Source organism: Pituophis catenifer, unplaced genomic scaffold (genome assembly GCF_029215685.1).
Source record: "Pituophis catenifer annectens isolate HBS135680 unplaced genomic scaffold, rPitCat1.0.hap2 SCAF_2, whole genome shotgun sequence".
NCBI lineage: Eukaryota > Metazoa > Chordata > Lepidosauria > Squamata > Colubridae > Pituophis > Pituophis catenifer.
Genome location: NW_027256882.1, coordinates 230,135,096 through 230,148,117, shown reverse-complemented (window position 1 = coordinate 230,148,117; position 13,022 = coordinate 230,135,096).

Here is a 13,022-nt window from a genome sequence, read left to right as displayed (position 1 = left end):
TTTGGAATCCCGAGAGGTGGCATGCCGCAAAGAGGGGTCTGAGGGGCTTTTTAAAATTGTCTTTGTGTAAATTTTTAAGGGGTTTGGGGAGGGGGTGGGGAGGGAGGGTGATAGGTCAGGCTTGGCACAGGGGCACGAACTGGGAGGTGTGGAGCCGGGTGTGGAGGGGCTTAGTCTAAATAAGGGGTGGGGGGGTTGTGTGGGTTTGGGGGAGAACCCACAGGGGATGGCCAGTCCAGCTGTTAATGGTGCCATAGGAGGTACGGATTCTGGGGGAAAGGGGACTGTTAGAATGCCCTCTATTGAGGGCTTCTCCATCAATATGCTGAGTGGGAGGGGCAGGTATGGCGGGAGCAGGGGGCCGTATCATGTGGTGGGGGCACGCGCTCGCTATCTCCGAGCGATTGCGTGCCCCGGTCCTATTTTGCCACTCTTATCGCATCATCAGATAACCGCCCAGCCGCCCTGTTCAGGGTGACCCGCTCCCTCTCCATCTGGGAGCGCGGGAGGACCCCTTGCAGGGCCGAGCTGAGGACTTTGTACAATATCTGGATGATAAAATAACTCAGATTCGGGAAGACTTGGCCGCTGACTGGGTTAGTTCAGACGAGATGACTGAGGCTCGACTGACTTGAGAGTGTTATCTGGGAGGAGTTTGATCCTGTGGCTCCCGAGGACATGGACAGGATCTTGGGGCGGCTGAACACCACCACATGTTTATTGGACCCGTGTCCCTCCTGGTTGGTGCTGGCTTCCCGGGAGGTTACACGAGGCTGGCTCCAGGGAATTATCAACGCTTCTTTGAGTGAGGGTGTTCTGCCGGCTGCCTTGAAAGAGGCGGTGGTGAGGCCTCTCCTCAAGAAGCCATCCCTGGATCCGGCTGTTTTGGCTAACTATCGTCCAGTCTCCAACCTTCGCTTTATTGCGAAGGTTGTTGAGAGTGTGGTGGCGCGACAGCTTCCCCAGTACCTGGATGAAGCTGTCTATTTGGATCCGCTCCAGTCCGGCTTCAGACCTGGGTACAGCACAGAAACGGCATTGGTCGCGTTGGTGGATGATCTCTGGAGGGCTCGGGATAGGGGTTACTCCTCTATCCTGGTCCTGTTAGACCTCTCAGCGGCTTTTGATACCATCGACCATGGTATCATGTTGCGCCGGCTGGAGGGACTGGAAGTGGGGGCACCGTTTTGCGGTGGTTCTCCTCCTATCTCTCCGACCGGTCGCAATCCGTGTTGACAGGGGGGCAGCGGTCAACCCTGAGGCGCCTTGTTTGTGGGGTGCCACAAGGGTCGGTCCTCTCGCCCCTCCTGTTCAACATTTATGTGAAGCCGCTGGGTGAGATCATCCGTGGTTTTGGGGTGGAGTTCCATCAGTACGCTGATGATACTCAGCTGTACATCTCCACCCCAGACCATCCCAACGATGCCTTGGAAGTGATGTCCCAGTGCCTGGAGGCTGTGCGGGTCTGGATGGGGAGAAACAGGCTTCGACTCAACCCTTCCAAGACCGAGTGGCTGTGGCTGCCGGCGTCCCGGTATAGCCAGCTGATGCCATCGCTGGTTATTGGGGGCGAATCACTGGCCCCCACGGAAGGGGCCCGCAACTTGGGCATCCTCCTGGACGCACGGCTGTCTTTAGAAGGGCATATGATGGCCGTGGCCAGGGGGGCTTTTTATCAGGTTCGCCTGATACGCCAGTTGCGCCCCTTTCTGGATTGGGACTCCCTACGCACAGTCACTCAAGCACTCATCACCTCTCGTCTGGACTATTGTAACGCTCTCTACATGGGGCTCCCCTTGGGGTACACCCGGAGGCTCCAGCTGGTGCAGAATGTGGCTGCGGGGGATCCCATGTGACTCCTCTCCTGCGCGAGCTGCATTGGCTTCCGGTGGACTTCCGGGTGCGCTTCAAGGTGTTGGTGATCACTTTTAAAGCGCTCCATGGCTTAGGGCCAAGGTACTTACGGGACCGCCTTCTGCCATCAATAGCCTCCCACCGGCCAGTTCGCTCCCACAGAGAGGGCCTCCTCAGGGTGCCGTCGGCTAGACAATGCCGGCTGGCGACCCCCAGGAGGAGAGCCTTCTCTGTGGTGGCACCTACCCTTTGGAACAATCTACCCCCAGAGATACGAGTGATCTCCGACCTCCGGACTTTTCGTCGGGCCCTAAAAACTCATCTCTTTCAGTTAGCCGGTCTCTCTTGATTTTATGATTTTATGGTTGATTTTAAATTTTGATATGGATTTTAAATTGATAAATTTTAAACTTTGGGCCAAATTTAATTATTTTAAATCTATTCTTAATCGTACTTTATGTATAAATGTTTTATTTTGGCTGTTCACTGCCCTGAGTCCGAAAGGAGAAGGGCGGTATAGATGATACTCAGCTTTACATCTCCACCCCGGACCAATCCAGTGATGCCCTTTCTGTGATGTCTAAGTGTCTGGAGGCGGTGGGGGTTTGGATGGGTAGGAACAGGCTCAAACTCAACCCCTCCAAGACGGAGTGCCTGTGGATACCGGCATCCCAAGATCTAGTGGCCCCATCACTTTTGATGGGAGGGGAGATGCTCACTCCCTCTGAAAGGTTCACAACCTCGGCGTCCTCCTGGATTCACGGATGTCTTTAGTAGACCATCTGACAGCCGTGTCCAGGGGGGCTTTTGCACAGGTTTGCCTGATGCACCAGTTGCAACCCTACCTAGACAGGGATGCCTTTTGCACAGTCACTCAGGCTCTCGTTATGTCTTGTCTGGACTACTGCAATGCCCTCTACATGGGGCTGCCCTTCGGGTGCACCCGGAGGCTCCAACTGGTCCAGAATGCAGCTGTGTGGGTTATTACGGGAGCTTCCCGATACTCCTGGGTGACACCTCTCCTGAGCAAGCTGCACTGGTTGCCGGTGGTCCTTCAGATCTGCTTCAAGATTTTGGTTTCGACCTATAAAGCCCTTCATGGCATGGGCCCAGGATATTTGCAGGACCACCTCCTACCGGCCTCCCACCGCCTAGTGTGCTTACATAGAGCTGCCCTCCTCCGGGTGCCCTCCAGACAATGTCGGCTGATGGCGCCCAGGATGAGGGCATTCTTTGTGGCTGCACTGACCCTCTGGAACGAGTTACCCACCGAGCTCCAGACAGCCCCTGATCTCTGTTCCTTACGCAAGGACCTGAAGACATGGCTCTTTAAGCAAACTGGCTGAGTCTGTTCTGGGAGTTTTAATTAATTGTGGGTTTTAAACTGAATTTTAATTGTTAATTTTAAATCATATTTATTATCGTTGTTTTTATTGTGATTTTATTGCTGTGAGCCGTCCCGAGTCCTTTGGGAGAAGGGCGGCATATAAATTTTAATAAACTTAAACTTACTGTATATTACATACAGGAAACTTCACAAACCCGAACTTATGAACTGGGTGTACAGTTGGTATTGCTACATGTGTGCAGTGGTGGGTTGCTATCGGTTCACCCCAGATCGGGCGAACCAGTAGCGGTGACAGCGGGAGGCTCCACCCACCCGCCCAGACGCTTCTGCACATGCGTAGAAACTTCTGCACATGCATAGAAGCGTGCGAGCAAACTGGTAGCAACGGGCTTTGAAACCCGCCCCTGCAGGTGTGGTGGATGAAATGACACATGACAACAGATGGAAGCTTTCTACTCTTTTCCTTGGAAGCAGCAAAGAAGTTATAACAGCAGGGATGTTTTTTTTTCTGACCTAATAGATTAAATGCAGATTTATGTAAGCATATTTATCTTGGAGTCCATAATGGGTAGAGAGTAAAAATTGCCATCAAAGCCACCTTCCCCTACTAAAAAAACCTGAGGCTTAATCAGTATAAATACTTTATACCATTATGAAGTATCCCACTGAGTTCTCCGCTGAAGATGGTGATTGCATTAAAGTTCTCCAGATAGTTATATAGGATTTCAGCCTGAATGTCCCACTTCAGTTTGATTTCTGATTAATATCTAATAAGCATAAAACATAATAAATGGTAATTCAAAATAAGCTATTTTAAAGGCAGCGGCAGATAACAACACACTTTTAAATGTTTTTAGAAATTAAGGGAACTAAAATGAACACTCAACCTTGAAAAGCCACCTGCTTTTAGAATACAACTTCATATGCTGGGAAAAGATCTTCTGCATAAGAAACATTTGAAGCGGGAAATTCTGCATCTTTGGCCAGCTATAGAAAAATCTTTCCCTTATGTCACCCAATACCGTTTTTCAAAATGAAAAACTAGAATCACAGGAACATCTTTATATCAATACCAAAAGAACCACTGAGAGAATAAAAGTGAATATTGTAGTAGTATCAAAATATATTGCTGGCTGACAGCTTCCTTTCTTAGAGTTAGGGATAATACTTTGGTCAAAAATAGATAGGGCACAGATTGTTCAGAAATTGAAGGCTTTTCTCATCTCCCCTTCCCAGCACTCATTATTATTATATTCGTTCATATATTTTTTAAAAAAAGGAAAAACAATCAAGTAAATGAAATATAATTGATGCAATCAAATATCAGTGAATAGACAAGAAAGTTACTGAAGTTGTACAGTTAGCGTTCAGAACATCATTGATGAAAAATTAATCATTAAAAAACCAGAATACAGTAGGTAATTTTAACAATAAGAAAATATATTTTTGAATCTCTGAGTAAGTGCCAAGTCTCCACTTAAAAATACAAAAAAGAAAAAGAAAAAAAATCTTTTTTCTGCATTTGGAATGAGATCAGGGCCAAATTACTGATGAATGTGAATGCAAGGGCTATAACCTCAACAAAATTGAACTATCTTCTTATAGAAGTAGTTCCAATTGTCAGCAACCCAGCTAATGCTTTTGCTCGGCTGTCGTTTAAACTTCAAAATATTTAATTTTTAGTTACAGATTTGCCTTTGTTTTGCTGTAACCTTTTTACATTCAATATTCTTTGTATATATTTTTTTACTATCTTACTCTTTAACTGTTATCTTATTGCACACTACAACAATAAACTTACTGACTGACTGAAAATATTACAGGTAAATAGTTTCCTACTTCCCCTCTAACTGATTTTGCCCCATCTCACTTAGATGATGTATTGATATCATTAAACATACCCTTGTTAGCCCCGGAAGGCTTCAAAAATCAAATCTTCTGCCACAAGAGAACTTCACTCTTAAAGTAAAGTAATTGTAAATGAACTCTCCTTTCTAAGGCTATCGTGTATAAAGGAAAATAAAGTTAATTGGTCCAAGGATTTTTCATCAATCTGAAGAAGAGGTCCAAGTAGATACCATGATTGAACATAAGGATTGTGTGTTTCAAAATAGGCTGACTGACTTAGAGAACATATCAGTTGCTTCACATACTTTTTCCGAGACTGTATCACCTTCTGAAAGCTCAGCAAAATTTAGATTTTTTTCCCCTCTTTATTTTCAGAAAATGTTCCAGCGTTATTAGACACACTCTGCAAGCAAGCAGATTGCTTTACAGACTTTCCGGCTTAATTTACTGTAACTTTTCACCTTGCTGCTGACATTACAAAGACTTTCTGTTTGCATGTCACCTTCAACTCTGGAAGAGTTCTGATAACAGCAGTATAATAAAACTGATACAAGGTGATACATGCTGACATATTACTTACTGCACTCGCTTGAAAGGAAGGTAATCTTGAATGTAACATGATGCTTGTCTCCTGAAAAAAGGGGAACTGAAAAAAATCATAAATTCAGTCCAAATCCTTTTCAGTGTCTACCTTCTCAACACCACCTTGTCAACATCAGAATATCATGTCTTGGAGATATGTGTCTGCCTGCTACATGCTTGTGTGTGTGTGCACGCGTGCACGTATATATATATATATATATATATATATATATATATATATATATATATATATATATATATATATATATTGCATTAACCAATTAAAATAAATTGTGTACTGTATTCTACTCACAATATTAATTTATCATCATCTGCATATATCAACCATTTTATGTCTTAGAACCTACTGCCATACAAGAGACACAAACATGCATATGGAGCACTGGTGGGTTGCCCCCAGTTCAGACCGGTTTGCATGAACCAGTAGTAAAACCGGCGGGAGGCCCCGCCCACTGCCCCGGATGTTGTCATCAGAGATCTGCGCATGCGCAGAAGCAAGGCGTGTGCGCGAGCGAAGCAAAGGCACCCGCGCGATCCCATTGCGAAACGGTAGTAAAGGTAAGTAGAACCCACCCCTGATATAGTTGTCCTCTCCTTTTCTTTCTGGACTTTCTAATAAGAAATTAAAGAGAAGAAAACAACCATTTGAATTTACACTTGTGGGTAGAAATAACTACTATGAGTAGCAAAACTGGAAAGAAACCTGAATAGACACAACCATAGTATTCATGAGATGCCATAATGATGTTGCATTGTAGGGAGGGAGGGAGGGAAGAAAGAAGGAATGATCCAATGGAGCATAGGTTATCTAGTGGTTTTTTTAAATCCTGGTTTTGGGGGGTGGAGTGAGAGAGAGGGATAGAAGGAAAAAGAGAGACAGACAGGAGAGAGAATGAACTTGACATCAGATTGAGCTAATAATATTTGTTCAAATTATGGTTTCTAATAATTTTAGTAACAATTCCTGCTACCATAGTTCTGCACTTCCCCGACACATAAATTCTTCAGCTCAAATGTTGGGCAGAAAGTAAAATACTCATTTCCTTTCATGCTCTTTGAGATGTTTTTTTTTCCTCTTGGAATTGTGGAGCTTTTGTTTTTGCTACTAACATACGTATATTCTTGAGCTGCTTTAAAACCTAATAAATCTTCATGTATTAAACAGCTTTTCTTCCTATCTCCTTCAATCTCTTTGATCTAGTCATCCAGGAGTAATCCAGGGCTAATTATAATTTCTGAGCTTCTTTTAGCCTAAAAGGAGCCAATTTATCACAAACTGTTATGAATCTCCATTTAAAATTATCGAGAGTCCAATTACCAACAGAAATAAGGGATATTTCTTTCCAATTAAAATGATTGATTTCACTTAAAAACAAAGTAACATTTCAGTTTTTAATTATGCACCTCCTTATCAAATGTGAAGACATTTTTTTCCACACATTTTATTTAACATTCGAAGAGTGTAATATAACAAACATTAATCATATGCTGATATAATACCAAGCCTAATAATGTTTTCATCTTAATTTGACAGAAACTAATCCATCAAAATATCCTACCATCTTTAATGTTACTTCTAACATTTAATAATTTGGAGGCACAAAATAAGAAATGTGGTGTGGTTTTTTTTTTTTGTTTTGTTTTTTTTTGCCATGTTCAGTCACCTTAAGGTGATATTAAATTCACCTCTCAGATTTAATTTAATGTCAGTGCATCTTGGGTTGACAGACAAGATTAAAGATCTATGCTGTCATGTCTGTTAAAAAATAAAGCTATCTCTAGGAAGACAGTTTAATATCAAACATGTTCATGTTCAGGAATGAGATTACGCATTTCAGATAAATGGATATAACCTTTTAAAATAATGCAAAATAAGGTTCACATAGGAATTTATGTTTCAAAGAAATGAAACTGCATACCTTCAGTCTCCTCAAAACAGAGAATTGCCACATACATCATGAGGCACAAAATCAGTGCCTTTGACTCTAATGAAACCATTTTCCTTTGATTTGATAGACAAGAGGCACTTTTGATCACTTCCTATTCCACTAGTCAACATCATTGGCCATTGATGACAGCACCAGTCATATCTTCAGTTGGCACAGAAAAGGGAATTCTTGCTTGTAAAACTTCAAATACACAAGTTTGTTGTGATCAACAGTCTCCAAACAGGGAGCAGTGTAAGTAAGGAGGGATGTTTAATAGACTGGCTTCAGATTGGCAAAGGAATATAATGGGTCATAATCTGTATAATCTTCCCTTAATTTATTCAATATATATAACATACATACATACATACATACATACATACATACATATTCATGAGAAGCCATAATGATGTTGCATTATTGGAGGGAGGGAGGGAGGGAAGGAAGGAGGAACATATGAATATGTATGTATATGTATAATATATACTATACATACATATACATATATACACATACACATATACACATAGTTTTGAAATTGAAGGAAGAAACAATAATTATGTTGACTCAGGCCTGATAGCCAGAAATTCAAATGATTTGAAAGCTCTCGTGATAAAAAAAAATTAAGGGTCAATGTGAAAAACATGGTGCTAAAATTAAATACAAAAGACCAAACTAATGCCAACAGGTAGAACCACCAACCTTACAACTGACAATGAAGATATTAAAGTGATGAATAGTAAAGGAACCAGCCCCCAAGAAATATGTCACAGATTAGCACTTGGCAGAGTAGCCATGAGACTTTGGGGGGCAAAATTCAAATGCCATAATGTGTCTATATATACAAAGATCAGAATCATACCAGCCATGGTATTTCCAGTGACACTCTATGGAAATGAAAGTTGACTTTGAAGAAGCAAGATAGGAAGAATATTGACATTTTTGAACTTTGGTGTTGGAGAAGACTCCAGAGAATACTATGAACAGCAAAGAAAAAAAATGATGGATTACTGAACAAATCAACCCAGAGTTCTTCAAAGTACAAATGACCAGGCTCAAATTATTCTATGTCAGATACATTATGGGAAGACCTCTGGAAAAGGCTACAATGCTGAGAAAGATGGAAGAAAAGAGAACAAGAGGATGACCACCAGCAAGGTGGATGAACTCAGTTACATGGCAATGGGACCTGAAAGAGCAGGTTAGTGACAGATTGTCATGAAGAAAATCTATCCATGTGGTTACCAAGAGCCAAAACCAACTTGATGGTACATACTCAATCAATCAATCAATCAATCAATCAATCAATCAATCTGAGATAGTATCTTCTTAATACAGTTGAATTTTAAATTGCATCAGTCTCAACAAGTATGACCAATTATGAAAACTGTTAAGTCAAAATACTGGAGATGAAGGGTACTTAATTACCTAATTAGTGAAAAATATGGAATAAGATCTAAACTTTCATCCTGCTATATCGGTATCTATACCAATGCTTTTCAGACATTCCTATTACGCTTTGCTATCAATATTTGGCTTTAGCAACTTCCGGTTGACATTGTGGCAAGAACGGTTTGGAAAATAGTGGGCTCCGCCGAGCCTGCAAAATCCAGCCAGCAACTGCTGTGGGGAGACCCTATGGGGTTAAAGCCGCCTTGTAGGGGTGGTGAAGAAAGAAGAGGCGCTATGTGGATCACAAGGAACTCGCAATTTCATCATTAGGTCCGAAGTAAGCTCTTCTGAATGGCAGCAGGAACGACGGTCATTTTTGGCCAGTCGCAAGCTGGGACAACCAGGACCATAAGATTTATGCTGGAGCGGTCCATGGACAGAGCATTGAAGCTGGGTGAGATAACTTCCAACTCTTACTCTAAAGAGTTAAGTGCAAGAATTTCAAAAAATAATTTCCAGGCGTTAAGGAAGCGGCGATTAGAGAAGACTAAAGACTGAAAATTAAGAGACGAAAGAAATGCCCAAAGGAAGCTTTAAAATATAGAAAGCCTAGAAAAAAGCTAAAACAATCTGAAAGGTGATTTTTGGGAGAAACTGTCTTTCTTATTTGTATCTTTAAACCCCCTGGACTTATCGGATAATCAGCTGTTTTTGACATACTTTTAATGTTGGAGCAGGAGAGCCATCTACTGGAAGAAGAGGAGCACTACAGTGTGAGAACTTTCAATGAAAGTGAGGAATGTCTAATACATATAATAGAAGAAAGTAAACAATACCTGGAAAGCGGCCTGATGCTGATTCTATTTTAGAAGACAATTTGGATATTTTGAAACACTTAGGGAGTTTCTTTTCTTTTTTGAAGATTTTTAAGATGAACTAAATTGCAAATTTAAATTGCAAATAACTAAATAAATTTCTATTGAAACTGGCTATTTGATTGTGGATTTGAAAGATTGGAGTAAACCTAGTGGATTAATTTGGATTTGGTTTATTAATGTTATTTAACAGAACACTCTATAAGGCAAAAGAAGAAAGGTGATAGAAGAAAAGAGAAAAGAAGAAAAGTTTTAAAAGACTTTAAAATTTGGACAATTGGGAAGACCAATAACTGGAAAACCAAAAGGCTGTAAAATTTAAAGATTATAAATTTAGGGGATTTGGAAGTATAACTATGGGATTAACTAAATCTTATTAATAATTGGCTCTGTTGGAGGTTTTAAATATTGAGATGTTGGACCATAAAGGTATATTGAGTAATTTTTATCAAATTGTTACAAAATGGATTATCTGGGGATGATAGAGGTATATGAAGAAATAATTTTGATGCTCAAAAGCATGCATGAAACTATAAAGAACAATAAGGAGACAAGGGGATTGTCTAAAGATAAAGATATGAGTGTAGAAGCCTCTCAACAACTGGGGGGGGGATAGATGAATATGATATTCATAAAATAGATAGAAATTAGAAGGAATGGAAGAGAAAAAATCAAAATGAGATGCAGGAAGACAAAGATAATGAAGAGAAAGGATTGATAAGTAGGAATCAAATCGATAATTCCTTAAAAGTTTATAATAGAACAGAGGAAAAAAAGAAAGATCTCTTCCAAAAAAAGAAAGATTTATGGATGGGTGCCCAAATGATACAGCAGAAAGAGACAAAGCATAACCCAAAGGGAATACTCAGTGGGTATAAAAATATCAAAAAAGTTATACAATTCCAAGAGACGGAAATAAAAGGGTGATTAAAATGTCAACAACATTTGGAGGGGGGGAGGAGGAGGAGGAGGAGACTAAATGGCTGAGGAAACTAAATGCTAGATCTCAAATATGGCCCTCTGGTATTTGGGCACTTTGTAACTGGGTGCACAGCCAAAATGTGCTCTTCCTCCTAAAAAAAAAAAAGGTTGGGATTCTCATCCTAAACAAAGTTCAACTTTGTCAGAATAAAACATATTTTTCCATGATCTTTATGAAGTTTAAGAAGTTTTCTAACCAATGCTAATTATCCTACAAGTCTCAAAGAATTTACATTTATCATGTTCTATATTAGAAAAAAATCAAATCACAACAAGCTATTTTAAGTTTTTTTATTATTATTATTTTTTCGATTAATAGTGGAATACAAAAAATAAAACATTGCTATTTTAAAATCAGCACACACACCTTTAAATGGGTACATGGACATCTACTTCAGATCTTATGCCAAGAAATAAACAAGGAATATTATTAAGTATAGTAAAGATGTTTAAATAATGTTAATACTGTACAGAATGGTGCACAATGCAGCTGCTGAATGAATGCTGTGCAATTTTAGTCTTAAACTCAAGGAGCCAATTTTCATTTAAAATGTATTTATCCCATTTGTAAAGTTGACTCATTTCATAGTGACTCTGAGCAACATACAATATTAAAAACAAATTAACAACACTGGGAAAATAAAATTGCATATATCTGGAAAGAGTAAAACCCAACACCGCATCAAAGGAGCCTGCTACTAAATTTAACTCAAAGCTGGGTGAAATACCACATTTGAAGAACCAGGTTTGAACAAGACATATACAAATCTCAAGGAGGGGGATGTTGTTCCAGATGGCAAGCACCACGATATCAGACGATACTTTGTAATAGAAAGACCCAAAGTATATCAACTATCATAATAGGACAGGCAGATACTGTGGAATGATGATGATGATGATGATGATGATGATGATGATGATGATGATGATGATGATTTGAATTTGTATACCACCCTACTCCCGAAGGACTCAGGGCAGTGAACAGCCAAATAAAATACATATAATATATATGGAAGACAGAAGGTCTCTCAAAATGTAATGCTTTTAAATCCAGATGTGATTGGAGAGGTATAACATCTAATGATATAACCATTAAAAATGGTTGGAATTAAGAAAAATATAGCTTACTCTGCAGATGGACACCTTCCCCACCTTCATAGAGTCCTCAATGCTTCTCCCAGGGCACAACATATGGCCTTCTACCCAAATATAATTCTGCACTCATATTGAATGTAATAAAATTCTGCATTCGGTTGGAAGGTCTGTTCCTTGTTTGATAAGCGAAACTGATCAAACAACCAATTTACGATCCTGCTTATAATGTGCTGTTGTTGGTTTTTTAAAAAAAGCAGCTGGGGAGAGTTTGTTCAATGTTATAAATTAACAATATAGTTAATTATGAGATTATAACTGTTTTACTTTTTTTAAGAGAAACATTATTGGACAAGTGAGAGAATTAGATTGAGGGTATAAATATGGAGAATGTATGAAGATCACAATATATGAAGATGGCATTCAAAATTAAAGAATATGAGTTGTTTCACGGGGGTCAATTCTCCTAGATGGAGACCATGCAGGACTGAGGACAGGAACTCTGCAGTGGAAGGGAGTTGGACTAGATGATCTCCATGGATCCTTCCAATCTTTTAAATTTGATTTTGTGAATTAAGTGTGTAGAACTTAAGTGTGTAGAAGCTTACTGCAGTTGCCTTTTCTGAAAAAGCATAATTATACATCTGACCAATTATACATCTGACCAAATAAGGGGAACCTTGGGGTCAGTTTTATAAAAACATGAAAAGTAATTTAATTTAATTTAATTTAATTTAATTTAATTTAATTTAATTTCCAATTTATATACCGCCCTTCTCCCTGAGGACTCAGGGCGGTGTACAGCCAAGATAAAAACATAGAATACAAATATTAAAAAACAGTTAAAAATATATATAAATTTTAGCCTGAAAGTTAAGAAATCACAGACTGATTAAAAGAATTTAAAAATTTCTTAAGCCAACCCGGCTTGCTGGAAAAGATGGGTTTTAAGGGAACGACGGAAGGCATTGAGGTCATGGATTCTCCTAATGTTGACTTCAAAAGGGAAAAGGATAGGAAAAGAATTTTTACTTTTGTGCTGAGAACATAAGATTGCCAAAATGACTTAAGTGTACTATTTTAAAAGTAAAAAAAAAAAAA